The sequence below is a fragment of the Eutrema salsugineum genome, unplaced genomic scaffold (assembly GCF_000478725.1).
Source record: "Eutrema salsugineum unplaced genomic scaffold, Eutsalg1_0 scaffold_3, whole genome shotgun sequence".
NCBI lineage: Eukaryota > Viridiplantae > Streptophyta > Magnoliopsida > Brassicales > Brassicaceae > Eutrema > Eutrema salsugineum.
In genome coordinates this window covers 17774057-17799871 of record NW_006256756.1, presented here as the reverse complement: position 1 = coordinate 17799871, position 25815 = coordinate 17774057, and the positions used below count along the sequence as shown (strand labels likewise).

Genomic DNA, 25815 nt, shown 5'->3' with positions numbered 1-25815 from the left:
CTTAGTTAGCTTTCATTCAGGCATTTCATCAAACACTTTTGGTGCATGAAAAACCCAGATTCTAGACCCAAGTGATGTGCAAGGATCTAGCATTAGGATCAGCTAACTAAGGAAAGGAGAAGAGAATCTAAGCTTAAAAAATCATTAATCTACATCTAAGCACCCTAATCTACACACCTAGAAGCTTAAAATATGACTACTCACTAATCATGAAGAACACATCTAATCTTTTGCAAGAGATGATGTTAATCATGATTAGAAGCAGAAATGAGATGATGAGATGATGAGAAACAGACTTAGATTGATTAAATCCTTGAGATCTCTCTTAATCAAAAACGTTTTTACACTAAAAAGGAAAGAAAACTAGAGAGAAACTAAGAGAGAAGATGATATACATGGGTTTTTCTCCCAAAAAACTATATATACCTAGTGCTAATGGACCGGGTCAGCCCAGGACAAACTGGGTACTGACCCGGCTCAGTTGGGTCAAGTGGAAATCCTGCGGGTCAGTCCAGTATGTCCCAGGTCGCACACCTAAGTCGCAGTAGTTTGCGAGTGATCGTGCGGCATAGATCCAGGCGCGGATGACTCGCATGCCTAAGTCGCACGATTGTGGACTTAGCATTTCTCTTGCTCGGGAGCTTCAGACCTCTTCCAGTGATAGTTTACCCGCACATTTCAACTCGCAGCATCAGCATTCAGGCGTTCATCTTCAGGCCTGCGGGCTAACCAAGTCGCAAGACCATCTCGCAGCATCCAGAGCAGCTTAGACCACTTCGCATTCCGGAGAGTGTAACTCCTGTGATACTTGTCTGAATTGAATGATTTCGGTTGCAGAAGACAGAGGACTCATTTATCTCCAACTTTGATGAAGGAAGTTTCAGTGCTTGGGAAGTGGAAGGCTTCCTGGAGGGCACATCTTTGCAGTGCATGTACACGACCAGAGAGAGGCGTCTAGACATGTGTCCATTCCGGAGACCGTATCTTCCTGCTCATAGATCCGAATTGAATGCTCTCGGACGTTCTGGAAAGAAGACTCAAATGTCTCTGATTCTCAAGAAGGACCCGGAAGCTGAATCGGCCTGGAAGTGCACCGTCCTTCGCATCCTTCAGAACTGATCTGCTCGGTCCGGAACACCTGCGAGATAGGGGTTTCTTCCGACGAGCTTATCTCTCTGCTCACGCGTCCGAATCCCACGATTCCACTTGCTATGAGACCGTGCTCCAATGCTATCCAACTTCTATGAAGGACCCGCCATCTGAATCGGACCGGAAGGCTCCCCGGACAGGCGATTTCTGAGACACGTTCATACCCGGAGATTTTGGCCGATGCACTTCATTCGCGGTACATGAAAATGGCCGGTAAAGCTTCCCGCGGTACATGGAAATGGCCGGTAAAACCTTCCTGGCCAGCGAGAATGGCCGGTAATCTCCCAGGACCCAATTTTCCACTTTTTTCAAGCTTTGCTCACCATTCCACCTCCTGGATTCATCTTTTCAGCTCCATATTCACCTGATAGACACTCAAAACATGCAATATACTCATTGGGACCTAATGCATCTCCTAAGTTCTAAAACAAACCCTAAGGACCTAAAATGCATGAGATAAGACATGATTTGGACTAAAACATGTACACTAAATGATGCAATTTATGAATATATCAGTCTCCCTGCTCGAAATCTCTTTTCATAATCTTCTGAACATGCAAAGTTTTTGTCTTTTCTTTGTACATCTTTGAGCTCTCATAAGTATTAAGCCTTATCTCCTCTAGCTCATGAAGTTGAAGAAGTCTTTTCTCCTGAGCTATCTTGATATCAAAGTTCAGCAACTTAACAGCCCATAATGCCTTGTATTCCAGCTCAACACGCAGGTGGCAACTCTTCCCATACAAGACATTGAAAGGAGAAGTTCCAATGGGAGTCTTGAAAGCAGTTCTATAAGCCCATAGTGCATCATCCAATTTCTTGGACCAGTATTTTCTAGATGAGCTCACAGTCCTTTCAAGAACGGCCTTGATTGTCCTGTTAGAAACCTCTACTTGGCCACTTGTTTGGGGATGGTATGGACTTGCCACTTTATGCTTCACTCCATATTTCCTGAGAAGACCTTCCAAAGTCTTGTTCAAAACTTGGCTTCCACCATTACTTATAACCACTCTAGAAACTCCAAACCTTTGGAAAATGGTGGTCTTAAACAGCTTTACCACCACTTTAGATCATTTGTTGGACTTGCTATAGCTTTCACCCATTTGGAGACATAGTCCACTGCAACCAACATGTATTGATTACCATGATAAGAGACAAAGGATCCCATGAAATAAATTCCCCAACAGTCAAAGACTTCTATTTCAAGAATTGGGTTCTGTGGCATCTCATGCCTCTTAGAGATGTTTCCTGCCCTTTAACAAGCATCACACCTTATAACAACAACTTGAGCATCTTTAAACATTGATGGCCACCAGAAACCTGACTGAAGTACTTTAGCCACTGTCTTGAAAGCAGCAAGATGACCCCCATAAGCTGACCCATGACACTCTAGCAAAACTCCTTGGACTTCTTCCTCAGCTAAGAATCTTCTGTAGAGGTTGTCTTTGTTAAGCACATACAAATATGGCTCATCATAAAAGAACCTTTTTATGTCCTTGAAGAACTTCTTTCTCTGATAGTTGCTCATTTATGGGGGCTCCACTCCACATGAGAGATAGTTCACAATGTCTGCAAACCATGGCAAACCACGAGAAAATGGCCAATTTGTACCTCAACTCTTTCAACTGGTATTGATTATTATCTAAACAATTTTGGTGTTCTAATTAATACCTGAACTTTTGAAAATAGAAATATCCATATTCCAACTTGTATTATTTTGGCCAAAACCAACTTTGACCCGAATTCTGTTATTCAATATCGTTAAAATATTAATGGTGATGACTTAGATGCGATGTGTCGTCCTTGCTTGAATGAAACTGCAAAACAGCATCGTTTTGGTGAAAAAAAAATTATTATGATATGTATGCTATAAGAATCGAAGCTTCTTATCCTTCTTTTTTTTGTCGAAACACAGCACCATTGCAAAGTCTGATGCATCCTAAACATGATATGATATGAATATATCAGGTTCTGATCCATGGAGAGGTACTCAAGTACGTAACATACGTATTGTGCTTTTTGGCGTCGAGTGGCTTAAGAAGTGTTGTGGAAACCTTCCTAGTAGTACAGATTTTGGTCCATAAGGTTCATTGCTTCAAAACCTGAAACAAAGAAAAACAAAACCAAAAATCAGTAGAAAAGAGATGTTCTAGATGTTGATCCCGGTGTAATCCTCTCCTTGTGAAAATTCTTCACACCGAGGTCCTTCTTGCCGGTGTTGAGCCCGGTGTAAATCCCACTCGGACTTGTTGCTGTAGAAACAATTGACTCCAGGCAAGAGATGGCCGATGTATACCTTGCTGTAGTCTTGTTTCTTTGATGATCATCCACACCGAGTTCCACATCAAGATGATGCACCCCGGTCTTAACAATCTCTTGACACTTCCAAGACCATCTTCTAGACCCTTGTAACTTAACTCCATGAAAGAAACATTGCTCCCCTCTGGCTTGTGAGAATCAAGAAGCTTCATAAACCCCATAGTTTCATCTTCTAAGTAACCATACTCACCATGTTCCTTTGATAAAGCAATTTGGAGAGGGTATTCAAGGTTTATCTCTTCCAAAAGCTCATCAGCAAGCTCATCCATGGCTTATATGTAGAATACTTGACCCTCTATTGTAGGTTTCTTCATCATCTCATTCATGTTAAATGTAAGAGATTCTGATCCAAGGTGCAGCTCAATCTTGCCTCCTCTCACATCAATTATGGTTCCTGCTGTAGCAAGGAATGGTTTACCCAAAATGAGAGGATCAACAGGCTCTTCATCCATTTCAAGCACAATGATCCCTGTTGGTTCTTAAAAATCACCTATCTTCACAGGAAGATCTTCAAGTAGTCCAATGGGGAGCCTAACTGATTTATCAGCAAGTTCTAAAGATTTCCTTGCAGGCTTGTACACTGTGTGAGACACCCTCAACCGGGAAACCTTATTGAATACCTTGACTTGCAATCCACGCCAAAATGATCTTTCAAAACTACACCTGAAAGGGAAAAGAGGGGTGAGCATTTTGAAGATACTCAGTGAGGACGATCCTACCTGTCCACTATATCTATACGAAGAATTAAACATAAACCACATATATGTCTACTTAACCTAATATTAGACAAACAACAATCATAAATATTTCACAGGTACACAGAAACCTAACATACAAGTTCCCACTCACGAGAACGTCACACTGTTTAAATCTGGTGGCTCGTCAGCCACAAATCTCACAGGCCCGTCAGCCCCTGTACTAGCCATATTTCCTCTGTCTATGGTCCAGCCATGGTCCCACTTCGCGAAACATCCTTCGTGAAGACCAGCAAGCAATCCGGCCATAGGCCGGGATCAATCATGCGCTCTAACGCGCCTAGACTAACACCAATCAACAATACATACGACAGTTCTCAAGGAATCATTCATGTTCGTTTTAGTTATCAATCAATCTCTAATTCTAGGTTCAGCACACACATATACAACTATGTCTAAGACAACCTATAGATCCACAAGTCCCGCCTCACCTTTGCCACTTGATGATGAATAACGAATATGGTTCACCTTCAGACAGTTTGACATCCAACAGAAAAACGATCATAACTTTCTTGTCACAGTTCGGAATGGATATCGAAAGATTGATCTGGAAAGATGGATTGGAGATCTTCACGCCGGTATATAGATCGTCTTCTGAAGCTTGCTAGATCGCCGGAAAAACGCTTCACAAGTCAGCTGCTCGCGAATCGGACCTTTGCAAATATGGCTCGGGAAAACACTCATATCTTTTATAAGACAACTCCAAATAATGATCCGTTTACGGCTATAGCTAGATATGAGGGTCTAGAATCACCTTACCGAGTTTCGTGCCGATCTGATCTGATTGACCACCTGATTATCTCTCACGCCAGAACACATCGGATCAGCTTCTAGGTTGCTGCAATGGCTTCTCCTTCGAGCTCTTTTGATGGTGGCTGCTCAAATGTGACTACAGCAGGGCTTCGCTGCTCTGAACTCTCTGTTCCTTCTCTGCCATGAACTAATTTTATATATAGAGTAAAAAAATGAGGCTTGCTAGGTGTAGGGTTTTCTAAGCAAATATCATCTTTTCCCTTTAATTAGTTTCTTGGGATGTCACAAACTCCCCCACTTGAAATGAAATTCGTCCTCGATTCGGAGTTGCCTCTACCCCCTTGGTTATCAACCCCACCTTCACGTCTTTCAAAATTATTTCACCGTGACATCCCAACGGATATGCGGCACAGTAGATCTATATACCTCTCTTGGATTCCATTCCATCTTATCAATGCTGAATTCTTCAACTAATGAACTCAGACTTGGCAAAAAGAAATTTTAAAATACTAAGGAAAACAATATTTTCAAAACCTTTGAAAATCGAGAATTTTTTTTTTTTTTGAAATCCGAATTTCAAAAACCTTTTTTAATGCGAGAATCCATTATCAGAAAATAAGTTTTTTAAAATTTTTTTAAAACCGATTTAAAATTCGAACAAGTCCCAAAACGCCTCCCGAGTCAGAACCGATTTGGCTAACGTGCTCTGATACCGAATTGAGACACCCTCAACCGGAAAACCTTATTGAATAGCTTGACTTGCAATCCACGCCAAAATGATCTTTCAAAACTACACCTGAAAGGGAAAAGAGGGGTGAGCATTTTGAAGATACTCAATGAGGACGATCCTACCTGTCCACTATATCTATACGAAGAATTAAACATAAACCACATATATGTGTACTTAACCTAATATTAGACAAACAACAATCATAAATATTTCACAAGTACACAGAAACCTAACACACAAGTTTCCACTCACGAGAACGTCACACTGTTTAAATCTGGTGGCTCGTCAGCCACAAATCTCACAGGCCTGTCAGCCCCTGTACTAGCCATATTTCCTCTGTGTATGGTCCAGCCATGGTCCCACTTCGCGAAACATCCTTCGTGAAGACCAGAAAGCAATCCGGCCATAGGCCGGGATCAATCATGCGCTCTAACGCGCCTAGACTAACACCAATCAACAATACATACGACAGTTCTCAAGGAATCATTCATGTTCGTTTTAGTTATCAATCAATCTCTAATTCTAGGTTCAGCACACACATATACAACTATGTCTAAGACAACCTATAGATCCACAAGTCCCGCCTCACCTTTGCCACTTGATGATGAATAACGAATATGGTTCACCTTCAGACAGTTTGACATCCAACAGAAAAACGATCATAACTTTCTTGTCACAGTTCGGAATGGATATCGAAAGATTGATCTGGAAAGATGGATTGGAGATCTTCACGCCGGTGTATAGATCGCCTTCTGAAGCTTGCTAGATCGCCGGAAAAACGCTTCACAAGTCAGCTGCTCGCGGATCGGACCTTTGCAAATATGGCTCGGGAAAACACTCATAACTTTTATAAGATAACTCCAAATAATGATCCGTTTACGGCTATAGCTAAATATGAGGGTCTAGAATTACCTTACTGAGTTTCGTGCCGATCTGATCTGATTTGACCACCTGATTATCTCTCACGCCAGAACACATCGGATCAGCCTTCTAGGTTGCTGCAATGGCTTCTCCTTCGAGCTCTTTTGATGGTGGCTGCTCAAATGTGACTCCAGCAGGGCTTCACTGCTCTGAACTCTCTGTTCCTTCTCTGCCATGAACTAATTTTTATAATAGAGTAAAAAAATGAGGCTTGCTAGGTGTAGGGTTTTCTAAGCAAATATCATCTTTTGCCTTTAATTAGTTTCTTGGGATGTCACAAACTCCCCCACTTGAAATGAAATTCGTCCTCGATTCGGAGTTGCCTCTACCCCCCTTGGTTATCAACCCCACCTTCACGTCTTTCAAAATCATTACACCGTGACATCCCAACGGATATGCTGCACAGTAGATCTCTATACCTCTCTTGGATTCCATTCCATCTTATCAATGCTGAAGTCTTCAACTAATGAACTCGGACTTGGCCAAAGGAAATTTTAAAATACTAAGGAAAACAATATTTTCAAAACATTTGAAAATCGAGAAATTTTTTTTTTTTTTGAAATCCGAATTTCAAAAACCTTTTTTTAATGCGAAAATCTGATACCAGAAAATAAGTTTTTTTAAGTTTTTTTTTAAAACGATTGAAAATTCAAACAAGTCCCAAAACGTCTCCCGGGTCAGAACCGGTTTGGCTAACCTGCTCTGATACCAAATTGAGACACCCTAAACCAGGAAATCCTATTAAATAGCTTGACTTGCAATCCACGCCAAAATGATCTTTCAAAGCTACACCTGAAAGGGAAAAGACGAGTGAGCATTTTGAAGATACTCAGTGAGGATGATCCTACCTGTCCACTTGATCTGTACGAAGAATTAAACATAACCACATATATGTATACTTAACCTAATATTAGACAAACAACAATCATAAATATTTCACAAGTAAATAGAAACTTAACACACAAGTTCCCACTCACGAGAACATCACACTGTTTAAATCTGGTGGCAGTGTAAAACTTCCTGGATCAGATAACTACCTAGGGATTGTCCTCTTCTGAATTATCGCACTACACTCATGGCTTAAGACCACCATTCCTTGTAGTTCTCTTGACTTGTTCAAATAGCATCCTTTAAGAACTTTCAAAGTTGAGGAACCATAAGAAAGGCTTCTATAATAGGCATGGTGAACTGAGTCTTCTCCAACTACTTTTTAAAAACAGCTCTACCCTTCTCTAAGAACTGCGTCTTGAATCTTCTCGTAAATGGAAGTTTGGGATGATAAGGTGGTGGTGGCATATATGGTTTCTTAGGCACCATCTCCTTTGCCACACCTTTGCCCTTGTCTTTGTTTACAGCTTCATTATCAGGTTCACTCCCTTGAGGTACCTCCCCACCAAGTTGCTCATTGTCCTCAATGAGCACATGTCTTGGTTCTCCCTAAGGTAATTCCTTGCCACTTCTGAGTGTAATGGCATGGGAATACTCCTTGGGGTTTGGCTCAGGTTTCCCAGGTAGTGTTCCTTGTTGTCTAGAGGAAGAAGCTTGATTCTTTTGAGGATCCTTTAGCTGATGTTGCATAGATTCATAATTTGAACTCAGATCAGTGAAACTGTTCTAAACCCTTTGCTGACCCTAAGGTATCTGCTGTAGAATCTCACTCAAGTCTGTACCCATCTGCTGACCCTGCTGCAGCTGTTGCTGTCCAAACCCAGGTGGAAACTTGTTCATAGGCGGCAGAATATTGAAGTTACTCCCTTGGTTCTGCTGAGGTTGCTGAACATATTGCTGCTTGCTCTGAAAGTTACCTTGAAACTGATTCTTGGGAACATAGCTTTGCTGGACCTGTTGAGAGGGATAGATCTGATCTCCTGGATTAGCTACATTTGGATTTATGTATGGAAAGTTTAGGTTGTTATAGTTGTTATACCTCTGAAACTTGTTCTGATTTCCAATGTAATGCAGCTCTTCTTGTGTTAATCCCTCCTCCTTCACATTCTCAAAGCAATTAGCTTGGTCATCAAATTCTCCAACAAAATGTAATGGCTTCTGAGTAGCAACTAGTACCTTATCCAACTTGCTATGCAGCTCCTTGATGTCTTTTCTCATTCTTTGTTCCTCACTAGAGCCTTCACCTCTATTGGCTCTGTCATGATCCTCCTTATAGGTGTCATTACTCACAGCAAAGTTTTCTACCAGCTCAATTGCTGTATTGATTTCTTTGGCAAGGAAGTTTCCATTGGAAGCTGTATCCAACTGATTCCTGAACTTGGGGAGAGCACCTCTGTACAGAGTGCTAAGTAGAGAAGCCTCAGAAAAACCATGATGAGGGTACTGGTTTGTATAGCTTCTAAATATTTCCCATGCTTCCCAAAAGTGATAAACAAGAGTTTTCAAGGCTCTTTGGGTTATCAATCTCTTAGCTGTTGTAGCATAAAGGGTGTCAATCCAACAATGTGGCTTAGATCACTATTCTATCAAGTTTTATCTTTATCCAAGCAGATCAAAGAAGGTTGTTGTGTAACAAGTAACAAATTAAAGCTAAACAAGACTAAAACAAGATTAAAATGCAAACAAAACAAAGCAACAACTGAATGATAATGATGAATGTAGTATGATGAAGTATAAAGCTCTAGACATGATAGTTGGCTAGGGTGCTTCCAGGATATAACTAAGAAGCTAATGACAATGATGATCAATGATCCAAGCAGCTCAAGATTCAATACAAGTTTCAATTTTCTCAAGCATCAAAACACAATCTAAAATATTACTCATACCTAATCATCATTAAAGATACAATGAAAGAAATGCATTAGAAACCAATCCTGATATACCATCTATGCTCAAAACAATCTCATGTGAATCAAACAATAGAATCTTGATTTAGCTGGTTCAGGCATTTCATCAAACACCTTTTGGGTGGATGAAATGCCTAAAATCTTGGTTAGAGAGATAATGTAAAACCCAGCATTAAGATCAGCTAAACAAGAAAAAGATTCTGGTCCTAAGCTACATTAATCAAATCCCTAAGCACCCTAACAGACATATCAAGAATCTAATGAGGTGACTACTCACTAATCATGATTAACTCTCTGATTTGTTTGCAAGAAGAGTAGTTAAACATGATTAGTTGATGAGAAAAGATAGATGGAGGATAGATAATGATGAAAAGATGATTAAAGCTCTAAAACTCTCTTGGATTAAACAGATAATGGGAGGTATCTCTCTCAGAGTAGGTTCTTACATAAAAGAGGCAAAAAGCTTAAGGGAATAAGATGTGAGTCTTAGTAAAAAACCCTAAAAACTATATATACTCTTGAGCTTGGACCAGGTCAGCCCAGGACAAACTGGGTACTGCCCCGGCTGAGATGGGTCAAATGTCAAGTGTGCAAAGGGTCTTGGTCCTTCTTATCCCGCACAGCCATGTGGCACAGGTCCTAGAGCTGGGTCTTGTGAGTTAAATCTTCATGCTCAGCCGCACAGCCATTTCAGTCTAAATTGTGAATGTTTGTGCAGTTCAGGCCATTCTTCCTTCCCATTCGCACTCTCATCTTGCAGCCTGGAGAAAACATGTGTGCGAGATGGTTCTTGTTAGCTCCCAGTCGCATACCCATGTCGGTTTAAATTGCGAGTTTTTGTGCGAGATGATTCTTCTCATTTCCCACTCGCACTCTGATAGTAGGTTTTTAGCCTACTAAGGTCAATTAACCTATTGTGTTGTAGCACTTGAGGGTCAATCCAAATGGAGATATTCTAGGCACCAAGACTATGAGGATCAATACTTAATCCAAGTCTAATTAAACAGGTTGGTGATTAAGTGATCTAAAACATAAAACAAACAAAAACAAGCAGTAACTAAGAACAAGCAACAAGACAAATAAAACAAAGAGTCAAATTCAAAATAAGATAAAGTTAAACCTCTAGATGTAATCATTGATCAGGGTGCTTTCAATGTTGATTCATGATGCTAAGCAAGCAATGCAACACTTGTTACTCTTTAGTCTAACTTCAAAAGCAGATTAATTCATTCCCATGATAGAAATCCCTTTGCAAATTACTTAATCAAGTCTAATTCCCTTTAGTGAATAAGCAATCAACAAGCATAAAGTTTCAAGTCTAATAATGGATTGGCGTCTAGTGTTCAAATTGAAAGAAAGCTCTGGTGTTTTAAAAAGGAAAGTCCAGCCTCTAAGGGAAAAGAAAGAAAGAAAAGAAGCCAAAAAGGGCTCAGGTGTCTAAAGAGATAATAAGAGAGGCTGGAAAGTGTTAAGTGAAAGAGAGCCAAGTGTAAAGTTTATACCCTAATGCCAGTTTTGGTAAATAAAAAGTGAATCCCTTACTGAGAGAAAAAAATGAGTGAAAATAGAGAGTTTGAAATGAGAACCCGGGGATGGATAAGAAAAGAAATCAGTTTGGGGTCTGTTGTTTAAAGAAAGAAAGCTCTTGTGTTTTGAAGAAAAGTCTAGCCTCTAAATGAAAAAAAAAAAAAGAAGCCAAAGGCTCAAGTGTTTAAAGAGAAAAGAAAAGAGGCTAGACAATGTTATGTGAAAAGGAGTTAAGTAAAAGGTTTAGACCCCAAAACCTGAGTTTGAGAATGAAAAGATGAATTCCATGGTGAGGAAATGAGAGTGAAGTGAGAAGTGGGCTGATAAGGCAATGAATGCCTTAAGAGAAGGGTAGCTTAGGTGTATTCTTCATGGGTTTAGAGTTAAGGTGAAAGACCAACTTGGAGCACGGGGTAGATGGGATTCCGTGCTCTTGTATGCATCAGTTGCCTTTTAACCTTAGCCTTCCGTTAAAGTTTATTCCTTCTTGTGCATCTTTGTCTCATAACCTCATCCCTTAGCCAAATGAGTTCACATGATTGGCATGAGCATGATCCACATAAACTTTAATGAATGTCAAAAGGTTGGAACCAGTGCTGCTTGTGAAAGCTGATGTTGAGGCTTGATTCACTTTGCGATAAGTATGACAAAACTTTTATGAGTAATCTTGTTTTCACTGCATTTTAGAATTAGCAACTAGGACAATGAGCTTTGAATTCTTTTAGTGATCATCTTTCTCATTATGGAATGTGAACTCCCAAGCATTCAACCTCTCTCTCTCATTTGCTTTTTTTGCTTGGGTACAAGCAAAGGATAAGTGTGGGGGAGTTGATATATTCATAGCTTGCATCATTTAGTGTACATATTTAAGTCTAAATCATGTCGTATTTGCATACATTTTGGGTCTTTAAGCATTAATTTAGGACTTCCAACTCCTAAATACATGCTTAAAGACCTAAAATTCATGAAATGAGACATGATTTATACAAAATAGACAACCTAAAATGATGCATTTTATGAATCTATCATGTCTGTACCCACAGAATACACCTAGAGGACCAGTCAATGTCCTCTTTTGAGCATCAAAGGAGGCTTAACCCCAACCTGAAAGAGGTGGTTAAAAGAAAATAATTAAACTTCTTGAGGCAGGGATTATTTACCCTATCTCTGACTCAAGATGGGTGTCTCCTGTCCATGTGGTGCCCAAAAAGGGTGGTATTACAATGGTAAAAAACGATAGGGATGAACTCATTGCAACTAGATTTGTAACTGGTCGTCGCATGTGCATATACTATAGGAAACTAATTGCAGTAGGATTCCACTCTGATCCATGAAGGGAGAAGATGCAATAGCAGAACAAGAATCATCAACATTCACAACTCAACTACAGGTAGGTTTCCACTCCTATAGAATCATTGCTCGTTTCACCCTAGTTCAGACAATCAATGAAAGCTTTCGCAACATATCATATCAGATCGGCTTCTAAGTGGCCAGCAAAGAATCACGCAGTAAAATCAAAGGCATACGAAGAACATCTAGAAGATTAATAATCCTAAATCTATCGATTCATAAGAAAAGACACACAAAATTCCCTTTGACAAATCCCTTTAAACCCAACTGGGTAACTACTCAAGCATATTGTAAACAATCATCACAGAGTATTGTAAACCCTGCTCTCTTCCGAAACTGCATTTTCTGTCATTTTGCATCGGGAATATCTGAAGATCTAACCGTTTGATTGTCTCCAAACCAAGTGCATTAGAAAGACGGTTGTATCCTTTATGTTTTCACAAATTTTGGGGGTGATCAGACAATGAGAAGGTCTTCATCGCTTGCCATACTTCTGACGGTTTGCATTTATCCAAAATAGCTCATTTGTTCCAAATTGCATATCTTTTGCCCAAGTTTCCTGAAAAGTCTTTTGAAACTCTAAAACATTGAAAACACTTTAAAAACCATTGAATACAGAGTTAAAACACCTGCATAAGACATTATTATGATCCATAAAAGTGGTCAAAATACTGTGTTATCAACTCCCCCAGACTTACCTTTTTGTTTGTCCTCAAACAAACTTAAGTCAGGAAAGAAATTTTTAGAAAATCGCAGGAACTAAACAATATCTCAGTGACCATTCTTCTAAACCACAATTTATCGTGAAACATCTATTTGGATCTAGTCTAGAAAATTCTCACCAAAATACAAGAAAACTAATCCGTTGGTCCGTCATGCGAAAATCTACACACTTAGATCTAACTTTCAGTCAACTAGCTCTCTACATTCATTAAGTGTATTGTGAATTCTCATCAAAGACATTATTCAGGGTAGACGGCGTTTGGCATTAAAGCTATATAAATGGCGGAGTTTAAGTGTTTACAGTTACCTGAAGAGTATGGAGGATGCATTATATTATGCAAAACCGCAAGAGAGAGAAGGACCTGTTGATGACCGCAGATTTTCAGTCACTTCTCCTTTGCCAATTGTTGTTGCATACTCTTCCTCCTTTGTTGTAAACTGCTGTTCCCCCAGACATAGATCTTTTCCGGGAATCATAAAGATAATCTCCAAAACTCCATAAAATCGGACTCTAGCTTGCCTCAAGGATACAATTCTATCCTCCTAGACTCTCTAAGATTTTTATTTCCTTTCCTTTCTATTTTTTTTTTTTTGAAAAGAGGAAACAACCTTTTATAGAGAGAGAGTTTAAGGGACGAAATTGTACCAAAAGTTTGAAGTTTTTCCAAAGCAAAATGAGTTTTCTCCTTTTGTTGAATCATTCCAATGAAATCGCAGGTCTCCGTCTTCAGTGACTGAAAACCGCGTCGATCCTCTTTCTCTCCGACGTTTTTGCACATATCTGCATATAGAACAATGAAAAACAAGAATGCATGTGGTTTGAAAGAGGTTAGGTTTGGTGGGGAACTAGCTAAAGATGAACTAGCCATTCAGGATCAACAAAGAGTGGTAAAAGGATATAGGAGTCCTGAATGTATGATTCGTTTCCCTGACATAATGCTTCAATGAGAAAGTTAAGTCAATTCCAAATAAGATGAGCTAGAATATCCTGTCAGAAAGAATCTCCATGAATAGAAGTCCTCTGGTGGGATTTCGTACTGCAAGTATTCTAGCTACCGCCTAGTCTAGGTCTAAATCACAAAAGAGCATAAAGCGAGGAAATAACGTAGAAGCACACTAGTCTGAATCATCATAGTATTGCTTATTGTGTTCCTGGTTTGAAAAGTTTTTGAAAAACATTTTGAGAACGATTTTTGAAAAAAATTTTTATGAAAAAGTTGCTGGGAAAAATTTTATGCAAAACTTTTTGAAAAACTTTTTGAAAAATTTTATGTGTCCAAAACAAACTAAAAAAAAATCAAATTTCATTAGTAACGGATGAAAATTCTCCCCCAGACTTATTTCACACTGTCCTTAGTGTGATAAATCTTTGAAAGAATGGTAAAGAAAATAGAAAAGTTGAAATGGTTAAGAATACTTATTGTGCTGGAGAGTGCTGCTCGTCCTTTGTATTTGTTCTTCCTTATTAAAAGTCTGATTATAAATGAAACAAAAACAAAGCAATGGAAATAGAAAATAAAGGTCAAAGAGAAATAAATAAAATACCAAGTGGGTTGTCTCGCACTAAGCGCTTGTTTCATGTCGTTAGCTTGACATTGTTGCTCGATTAGACTTAACCGAGGTCGTGACACTCCTTGATCTCTTCATTGGCCGATGATGGATTAATCAAAAACATCACTTCTCTCTCGGCTTCTCTTTCTTCAGCCTGATATGGTTTTACACGTTCTCCATTCACTGTGAATGAATTTCAAGTTTTGTCCCACAGGACAATGGCTCTGTATGGTTTGACTTCCTTTATAGTGAAGGGTCCTGACCATCTTGATCGTAATTTTCCTGGAAAAAGCTTAAGACGAGAATAGAAAAGAAGAACTTTATCGTTAGGAGCAAAAGTTATATGAATAATCTTCTTATCATGATATGCTTTAGTATTCTCCTTGTAGATCTTCAAAGTTTCGTAAGCATTGTGTCGGATTTCTTCTAACTCGTGAAGTTGAAGTAGTCTTCTTTCTCCAGCTGTTTTCAAGTTCATGTTCATCTCCTTGATAGCCCATTGCGCTTTATACTCGATTTCTATTGGAATGTGACATGCTTTTCTGTAAACTAGGTTGAATGGTGTTGTCCCTAATGGTGTCTTGAATGCTGTTTGATATGCCCACAGTGCGTCGTCAAGCTTGGTAGACCAATCCTTGCGATGAACTGCAGTTGTTTTCTGCAAAATCGACTTGATTTCTCTATTTGAGATTTCTACTTGACTGCTTGTTTGGGGATGGTATGGAGAAGCAATTTATGTGTAACCGCATTCTTTCTAAGAAGATTCTCGAAAACTCTGTTGATGAAATGCGATCCTCCGTCGCTTATCACAATTCTAGGAACTCCAAAACGCGGGAATATCACAGATTTAAACAGCTTCATGACAACTTTTGCATCATTGGTGGGACTGGCGACTGCTTCAACCCACTTAGAGACGTAGTCTATTGCTACTATGATATATTGGTTTCCAAAAGAAGTAGGGAATGGTCCCATAAAATCTATTCTCCAGACATCGAAAATTTTGACTTCGAGAATAAAATTTTGAGGCATCTCATTCCTTTTGCTTATGTTGCCCATCCTTTGGCATTTAACGCATCGCGATATATAAGCTTGAGTATTTTTGAACAAATTACGTCACCAAAAACCTGCTTGCAAGATCTTTGAAGCAGTTTTGAAGGTTGCGAAGTGTCCTGCGTAAGACGAGCTATGGCATACAAATAAAATTCCTTCCATCTCTTCTTCATCCGTGCATCTTCAAAATAAACCATCAGCACATCTCTTGTAGAGATAAGGTCCGTCCATCCCAAAAATAATGTCTTACGTCTTTCAGAAACTTTTTCTTCCTCTAACTAAAAAATTCTGGTGGTTCTACATCAGCTGCTAGGTAATTCGCTATCTGCCTAAACCATGGGGTGTTGAAAGCATCTGATGTTCGCATGAGTTGTCGTGGTGGTGCGGTATTGGCATTGGTGGGGGTAGTATCTATTGCAAGAGATGCGGGTGTAAACGCGGGGTTTGTTGTTTTCGTTTTACTAAGCTTCAGGTTTTAAATTTATAACCCCTAAATGTCTGCAAGTGCACAGATGTGCGCTGTAATACTTAGGGTATCGATCCGCAGAGACTTAGTTGTTTCAGTACGAATTCACTGCAACGCTTAAATCAGATTAGAACTAAAAGGGTTTTGGTTTTGGTTTTGGGTTTTTGGTTGTCACTAAATCTAAACTAGAAAGCAAGTAAAAAGCAATTGAAAAACGAAAGCAAGTAAAACAAGTAGTAAGCAATTAAACAAGGGGCGAATTGAAGCAAGTAAAAGCGAATAAAAGCAAATAGAATTGAAGGTAAAAATCGATTGAAACTAGAAGGCTGTAAACAATTAAAGACAAACGTTGGGGCTCAAGGGTATTTCGCAGGGGTTAATTGTCTATGCTAGGTCGATTTTAAACAAGTGATAAAGGTGATCAACTACGTATGTTCTAGAACTCAAGGCACGGAAGTATGAATAGCCTACTTTCGCAGCACTAAACAACTATCTCTCGCAACCCTAATCAGTAGGTTTCCACTCTGATTCTGGAAGGGAGAAGATGCAATAGCAGAACAAGACTCATCAATATTCACAACTCAACTACAGGTAGGTTTCCACTCCTATAGAAGAATTGCTCGTTTCACCCTAGTTCAGACAATCAATGAAAACTTTCGCAACATATCATGTCAGATCGGCTTCTAAGTGGCCAGCAAAGAATCACGCAATAAGATTAAAGGCAAACGAAGAACATCTAGAAGATTATAAATCCTAAATCTATCGATTCATAAGCAAAGACACATGAAATTCCCTTTGAACAATCCCTTTAAACCCAACTGGGTAACTACTCAAACATATAGTAACAAAGCATCATAAACGAAATTGAAGGTGCAGGAAACTAAAGAAAAGAAGGAAGAAGAACGAAGAACGGAGAAGCAGATGGAGGCGCGATGTCTTCCTCCAGCGGCGGCTCCTTCTTTTGATGCGGCGGCCTCCTCTAGGGTTCCAGCCGAAATCCCTCTCTCTCTCTCTCTAAGTTGTCTAAGTTTCGGTCTCTATTCGTCTATGCCTCTTTAGAATGACCTAAAGAGGGTATTTATAGCTTCTGGGTGGTCCTGGACACTTAGGGCTTCAAAAATAACGAAAGGAATTGATATGGGCTTTAATTAAGTCGTCGGGAAAGTGAACGACCAAAGTCCGCGGTCGCGGTGGCTCTACCCGCGGGAAATTGGGTGTTGGCCGCGGTCCCGGCACATGCTCTCTTCCGGAACTGTATTTTCTGTCATTCTTGCATCGGGAGTATCTGAAGATCTAACCGTTGGATTGTCTCCAAACCAAGTGCATTAGAAAGCTGGTTGGATCCTCTATGTTGTCTCAAAATTTGGGGGTGATCAGACGGTGAGAAGGTCTTCATTGCTTGTCATACTTCTGACGGTCTGCATTTATCCAAAATTGCTCATTTGTTCCAAATTGCATATCTTTTGCCCAAGTTTCCTGTAAAGTCTTTTGAAACTCTAAAACATTGAAAACACTTTAAAAACATTTGAAAACAGAGTTAAAACACCTGCATAAGATACAATTATGATCCATAAAAGTGGTCAAAATACGGTGTTATCAACTCCCCCAGACTTACCTTTCTGTTTGTCCTCAAACAAACTTAAGTCAGTAAAGAATTTTAAAAATCGCACGAACTAAACAATATCTCAGTGACCGTCCTTCTAACCATAACTTATCGTGAAACATCTAATTGGATCTAGTCTAGAAAATTCTCACCAGTCCGTTAGTCTATCATGCGAAAATCTACACACTTAGATCTGACTTCCAGTCAACTAGCTCTTAACATGCATTAAAAATCTCGGTGGTTCTCATCAAAGAACGTCTAGGCAAGGCAATCTAGGTTAGGTGTAAAAAGGGTAATTCTAGGGGTAAGGCTTAAAGTGTTTACGGGTTACCTGAAGATCTGGAGAATGCAAGATATTATGCAAAACCGCAAGAGAGAGTGAAGCTGTTGGTATCCACAGTTTTCAGTCACTTTCTTCTTGCCATAGATTACTGGCCTTCTTCCTCAGGTTCTCTCCTAACTCCCCCAGACTTAGATTTTTGTAAATCTTTCAAAACCATAGCTCTATAAACGCTTAGTAGATTCTTCTTGCTCCACAAATTTCGACAATCTAGGACTCATTAGGCTTTTTGTTTCCCTCTCTCTTTTCAAATTATTATTATTATTTTTTTTTTATTTGAAAGAGAGGGAACACCTTTAGATATAGAGTCTTAGAGAGCACGAAATTACCAGTTAAGATTTGTCTTGTAAATCTTCTTGATGTTTCTGATACTCTTCCTTCCCAATTCCATTCAGTCTCCTATGTGAGTGACATAAAACTGCGTCGCTCCTCTTCTCTCCGACGTTTTTGAACATATCTGCTGATATAAACTAAAGAGAGAATGCACGAGGATTGAAAACAAGGGTTTTGGATTTAGGGTATGGTACCAGGTAAAGATAAACTGGTCATCTAGGACGACAAAGAGTGGTAAAAGTGAGGGTAAAAGACGTCCTAGATGTGTATGTCGATGCCTGCCTAAAATCAATGATGAGAAAATTAAATGTCAATATTAAGGTCTAATAAAATGAGCTAGTATATCCTGTCAGAAAGAATCTCCATGAATAGAAGTCATCTGGTGGGATTTCGTAATGCAAGTACTTAGCTACCGCCTAGTCTAGGCCTAAATCACAAAAAGAGCAAAAAACGAGGAAATAGCGTAGAAGCACACTGGTCTAAATCATCATAGAAATGTTTATTGTGTTCCTGGTTTGAAAACTTTTTGAACATTTTTGAAAAGAATTTTCGAAAAAAACTTTTTGAAAAGAATTTTCGAAAAAAACTTTTTGAAAAATTTTATGTGTCCAAAACAAACTCAAAACAAATCAAATTTCATTAGTAACGGATGAACATCCTCCCCCAGACTTATTTGACACTGTCCTCAGTGTGATAAATCTTGGAAAGAATGGTAAAGAAAGTAGAAATGTTGAAATGTTTAAGTGAACTTATCGTGCTGGAGAGTGCTGCTCGTCTTTTGTGTTTGTTCTTCCTTATTGAAAACCTGAATTTAAATAAAACAGAAACAAAGCAATAAAAATAGAAAATAAAGGTCAAAGGGAAATAGATAAAATACCAAGTGGGTTGCCTCCCACTAAGCGCTTGTTTCAAGTCATTAGCTTGACATTGTTGCTCGATTAGACTTAACCGGGGTCGTGACTCTCCTTGATCTCATCATTGGCCGATGATGGATCAATCAAAAACATCACTTCTCTTTCGTCTTCTCTTTCTTCAGCCAGATATGGCTTTACACGCTGTCCATTCACTGTAAATGAGTTTCCGGTTCTGTCCCACAGGACAATGGCTCCGTATGGTTTGACTTCCTTTATCGTGAAGGGTCCTGACCATCTTGAACGTAATTTTCCTGGAAAAAGCTTAAGACGAGAATTGAAAAGAAGTACCTTATCATTAGGAGCAAAAGTTCTATGAATAATCTTCTTATCATGATATGCTTTAGTCTTCTCCTTGTAGATCTTCGAGTTTTTGTAAGCATTGTGTCGGATTTCTTCTAACTCATGAAGTTGAAGTAGTCTTCTTTCTCCAGCTGTTTTCAGGTTCATGTTCATCTCCTTGATAGCCCATTGTGCTTTATACTCGAGTTCTACTGGAAGCTGACATGCTTTTCCATAAACTAGATTGAATGGCGTTGTTCCTAATGGTGTCTTGAATGCTGTTCGATATGCCCATAATGCGTCGTCAAGCTTGGTAGACCAATCCTTGCGATGAACTGCAGTAGTTTTCTGCAAAATCGACTTGATTTCTCTGTTTGAGATCTCTACTTGAATGCTGGTTTGGGGATGGTATGGAGAAGCAACTTTATGTGTAACTCCATTCTTTCTAAGAAGATTCTCGAAAACTCTGTTGATGAAATGGGATCCTCCGTCGCTTATCACAATTCTAGGAACTCCAAAACGCGGGAATATAACAGATTTAAACAGCTTCATGATAACTTTCGCATCATTGGTGGGACTAGTGACTGCTTCAACCCATTTAGAAACGTAGTCTACTGCTACTAAGATGTATTTGTTTCCAAAAGAAGTTGGAAAGGGTCCCATAAAATCTATTCCCCAGACATCGAAAATTTCGACTTCGAGAATAAAATTTTGAGGCATCTCATTCCTTTTGCTTATGTTGCCCATCCTTTGGCATTTATCGCATCGTGATATATAAGCTTGAGTATCTTTGAACAAAGTAGGCCACCAAAAACCAGCTTGTAAGATCTTTGAAGCGGTTTTGAAGGTTGCAAAATATCCTGCGTAAGACGAGCTATGGCATCCGAATAAAATTCCTTCCATCTCTTCTTCAGCCACGCATCTTCGGAATAACCCATCAGCACATCTCTTATAGAGATAGGGTTCATCCCAAAAATAATGTCTTACGTCTTTCAGAAACTTTTTCCTCCTATAACCGAAAAATTGTGGTTGTTCTACATCAGCTGCGAGGTAATTCGCTATGTGCCTAAACCATGGGGTGTTGAAAGCATCTGCTAGTCGCATTAGAGGACGTGGTGGTGCGGTATTGGCATTGGGGGTAGTATCTATTGCATAGATATTTTCTTCCGGCAAACTATCATTTAAAGGCAAACTTTCTTCAACTCGAATTCGTGAGAGATGGTCTGCAACTCCATTATCTGCTCCTTTCCGATCTCGAATTTCGATATCAAATTCTTGTAGTAGGAGGATCCATCTTATCAACCGAGGTTTAGCGTCATTCTTAGACATTAAATACTTGATTGCAGCATGATCAGTATGAACTATGACCTTAGATCCTACGAGATAAGAACGGAATTTCTCAAATGCAAATACGACAGCTAGAAGTTCTTTCTCTGTTGTAGCATAATTGCATTGAGCATCGTCTAGAGTTCTGCTTGCGTAGTAGATTACGTGCAGTTTCTTATCTTTTCGTTGGCCAAGCACTGCTCCGACTGCATAGTCACTTGCATCGCACATGATTTAGAATGGGAGTTCCCAATCAGGTGCTTGCACGACAGGGGCAGAGACAAGAGCTTGTTAGATCTTATGAAACGCGGCTAAACACTCATCATCGAACTCGAAGTTCGTTTCTTTGCAAAGCAAACGCATAAGAGGTCTAGCTATTTGAGAAAAATCTTTTATGAATCGCATATAGAATCCTGCGTGTCCTAAGAAACTACGAATTCCTTTTACGTTTGTGGGTGGTTGTAGGCTGGTCTTGACCTCGATTTTAGCTTCGTCAACTTCAATACCTTTTCCGGAAATCCTGTGCCCAAGCACGATTCCGTCTTGTACCATGAAGTGACATTTTTTCCAATTTAATACTAAGTGCTTATCTTCACATCTTTGCAGAACTTTACCAAGATTGCCTAGGCATTTTTTCAAAAGAAGATCCATAGACAGAGAAATCATCCATGAATACTTCCATGAAATCTTCAATAAAGTCTGTGAAGATCGACATCATGCACCGCTGGAAGGTAGCAGGTGCATTACACAATCCAAAGGGCATACGTCGGTAAGCGAACGTGCCATATGGACAAGTGAATGTCGTTTTTTCTTGATCCTCTGGTCGAATAGGAATTTGGAAAAATCCGGAGTATCCATCAAGGAAGCAATAGTAGGGGTGATTAGCTAATCTTTCTAGCATTTGATCTATGAAGGGAAGTGGATAATGATCTTTCCTAGTTGCTGCATTCAGCTTCCGGTAATCGATACACATACGATGTCAAGTTACTGTTCTTGTAGCGATCATTTCATCTTTATCATTTTTAGTGACAGTGACTCCTCCTTTCTTTGGAACAACATGAACTGGGCTAACCCAAGTGCTATCTGAGATAGGAAAGATTATTCCAGCTTCTAAAAGCTTCATAATCTCCTTCTTGACAACATCCATGAGATTAGGATTCAGTCTCCTTTGAATTTTGATTGAGTTTTTAGCATTATCCTCTAGATTAATCTTGTGCATACAAAGATCTGGAGAGATTCCAGGTATGTCATCAAGCGAATATCCTAAGGCTTTTCTATGCTTTCTCAGCTCAGTCAGCAGCATTGTGGTTTCTTCTTCCGTCAAACCAGAGTTTATTTTGACAGGATAAGTAGAATTTAGTCCAAGGAAAGCGTACTTAAGTCCGACGGGAAGAGGTTTAAGCTCGACTTTAGGAGCTTTAAGCTCGACTTTAGGAGCTTTAAGCTCGCTCCAAGGATCATTAAGATCTAGATAGTGTAGAGGTTCCTATAAGTTTCAGATTTATCAAGCATACGTGTGCACTCACTTGAAATTTCTTCAAGGAAATTGCGTTCATCTTTTGCGGGTGAAAGCGTGACACTTAAAGGGTCGTCTAGAAGCAGATCTTCATAGACTTCCTCAATAATTCCGTCTAACTCATCAACCCAACAAATTTTGCCATCTAAAGTTGGTTTATCGAAACTTTTGTTCATGTCAAACTGCATAACTAGGCCGGCTAGATGAAGGTCGATTTTTCCTTCAGGAACATTGATTATGGCTCCGGCTGTAGATAGGAATGGGTTCGTCCAAGAATAAGTGGATCCTTAGGTTCTTTTTCTAGTTCTAGAACTACGAAATCGGTTGGTATAGAACATTTTTTGATTTCTACAGGAACATCTACTAGGATACCTATTGGTTGTCTCACGGAACGATCAGCTAATACTAAAGAAATTTTAGTCGGCTTGAAAGTGTGATGTCCTAAACATTTTGCTACTGAAAGAGGCATCATGTTTATGCTAGATCCTAAATCACAGAGAGCACGCTCAAAAGCTACATCATTGATGGTGCATGAAAGTACGAAGCATCCAGGATCGTTTTTCTTTTCAGGGATTTGGCTTTGCAGGATAGAACTACATTCATGGGTTATCATCATAACGCCTTCTTCAAGAGTTAAAGAATTTGTTAAAATACCCTTCATGTATTTTCTTAAAGCAGGAATCATAGCACAAGCTTCTACAAAAGGTAATTTCACATTTAATTGATCGACTAGCTCTTTCAGCTTAGCTTTTTCTTTCTATTTCTTAGGGGCTCTTAAGGCTCTAGGATATGGAGGTTTAGGTTTATAGACACGAGTTGGTGGAGGTGGAATCAGGTCTTCTCCGAGGATTTCCCGGGATGAATCTTCTCTTACTTCTTCTCCATCCTTCTCTCCTACCACTTCTTTTTCAACATCTTCATTCGTGATTCTTTCTTTTTCTTTTTCCTTTTCCTTACCCTTTTCCTCAACTTCGGGATCTTTAGGAAATTCTGGCTCTTTGTAAGCTAATCCACTCCTAAGTGTGATAGCTTTCACATTATCGGAGGGATCTGCTTCACTTGAGCTTTCGAAAGAATTTTCACTTAGCTCCTCTTCAGAATTTTCTAACTTTTTAGAATTAGTTTTGACCATTATGTTAAGGAGGGTATCAGAATCCTTCTGCATCTCTTTTAGTTCAGATCTAAGATCACTAATCTCTTGAGACATAGATTTTTCAAGATCTAGAATCTTTTTGTTTAGGTTTTCAGCTTCAGAAGAGGGAAAACTTGGATAGGAAACAGGATTAGATTGAATACCCAAGATTGGTTTGGAAGGTGGTGTCCAACCAAGTTCAGAAGAAAATTTCCCGCGGTTAGGTGGCTCACGACCGCGGTGAAACACGTCTCGGCCGCGGTCAGAACCAGCACGACCGCGGTGAAACCTTGCTTGGCCGCGGTCCAGATGCATGGACCCGCGGTGATCAGAAACGAATGGAAAATCTTGAATTTGATAGACTTCTGCAGTGTTAACCATCCCTTGACCATAAGAATCCATTGGGTTGTCACAGCCATCAAAGTTACACGTATTGTGTACCCTATTTGGTTGTTGCAATTCAAGATGATTCATTATGTGACGGAGACACTTTATAACTTCTGAAATTTCTTCTTTCTTCTCAGGAAGTGCAGAATTACCAAAGGTTTCTTGATTTCGGATGCTGTTTCCTAAATTTTTAATGAAAACGTGAGCATCTTCTACAGATCTAGTTGTGAAATCTCCATTACTTGCTATATCAAAAGAGTGTCGCAACTCTGGAGCTATACCGCGATAGAAGATACTTAGCAGGTATTCCTCGGCATATCCATGGTGTGGACAATCTCTTTGGTATTCCCTAAATCTTTCCCAAGTATCTAAAAGATCTTCATCTTCTTTTTGTTTAAAAGTTCTTATCTTCTTTCTTAAGAGATTTGCAAGATTTCTAGTGTAAAAACGATTTAGGAAAGCAGTTTTACTGGTGGCAAAGATTTTAGCCATTTGCTGGCCTTATCTCTAAGAGAGAATGGGAAAAGACTACACTTGTGGTAATCCCCATTTGCTGTAATGGTTGCACAAAATTCTTCGAACGTCTCGATATGGTCTATCGGGTTTTCGAATGAATAACCAGAGAATTGATTTAGTTGAACTAAATGGATATGGGGTACCTTAATTTCGGTTTTGCCATCCTTTGGTAAGGCTGGTTGAATAGCTCTTCGATCTCCCATTAATTTTTCGAGTGAATCGAAACTTCCAATCAGTTCTTCATCTTTGTGTTTGACCGATCCGATTAGCTCATTGTCATCATAGATCGGTTCTTCAAACTCATCATCAGTCAGGTCATCATCGCTTGGATCACCATCCACACGATTTGGTGGATCACCAAGAGTCCCGGGAACATGTTCCCGGTCTCTCATCGCAGAGAAACCTGAAAAATTCAAAAGAAAAAGTAAAAATAAACAAGTGTTCTAATGGATTTAAGCTGGGATTCGCAACGAAACAAATATAAGTCTCCGGCAACGGCGCCAAAAACTTGATGCGGGTGTAAACGCGGGGTTTGTTGTTTTCGTTTTACTAAGCTTCAGGTTTTAAATTTATAACTCCTAAATGTCTGCAAGTGCACAGATGTGCGCTGTAATACTTAGAGTATCGATCCGCAGAGACTTAGTTGTTTCAATACGAATTCACTGCAACGCTTAAATCAGATTAGAACTAAAAGGGTTTTGGTTTTGGTTTTGGGTTTTTGGTTGTCACTAAATCTAAACTAGAAAGCAAGTAAAAAGCAATTGAAAAACGAAACCAAGTAAAACAAGTAGTAAGCAATTAAACAAGAGGCGAATTAAAGCAAGTAAAAGCGAATAAAAGCAAATAGAATTGAAGGTAAAAATCGATTGAAACTAGAAGGCTGTAAACAATTAAAGACAAACGTTGGGGCTCAAGGGTATTTCGCAGGGGTTCATTGTCTATGCTAGGTCGATTTTAAACAAGTGATAAAGGTAATCAACTACGTATGTTCTAGAACTCGAGGCACGGAAGTATGAATAGCCTACTTTCGCAGCACTAAACAACTATCTCTCGCAACCCTAATCAGTAGGTTTCCACTCTGATTCTGGAAGGGAGAAGATGCAATAGCAGAACAAGACTCATCAATATTCACAACTCAACTACAGGTAGGTTTCCACTCCTATAAAAGAATTGCTCGTTTCACCCTATTTCAGACAATCAATGAAAACTTTCGCAACATATCATGTCAGATCGGCTTCTAAGTGGCCAGCAAAGAATCACGCAATAAGATTAAAGGCAAACGAAGAACATCTAGAAGATTATAAATCCTAAATCTATCGATTCATAAGCAAAGACACATGAAATTCCCTTTGAACAATCCCTTTAAACCCAACTGGGTAACTA

At 39.4% G+C, this 25815-nt stretch overlaps 1 non-coding gene and 1 pseudogene across 1 annotated transcript; one reads left to right on the top strand and one right to left on the bottom strand.

The window, feature by feature from the left end:
* Window positions 1-25815, bottom strand: part of LOC112085499 — a 163244-nt pseudogene that overhangs the window by 52881 nt on the left and 84548 nt on the right.
* Window positions 24233-24340, top strand: LOC112085832. The gene has a single exon (XR_002899120.1). It is a non-coding gene; the product is annotated as a small nucleolar RNA R71 (small nucleolar RNA).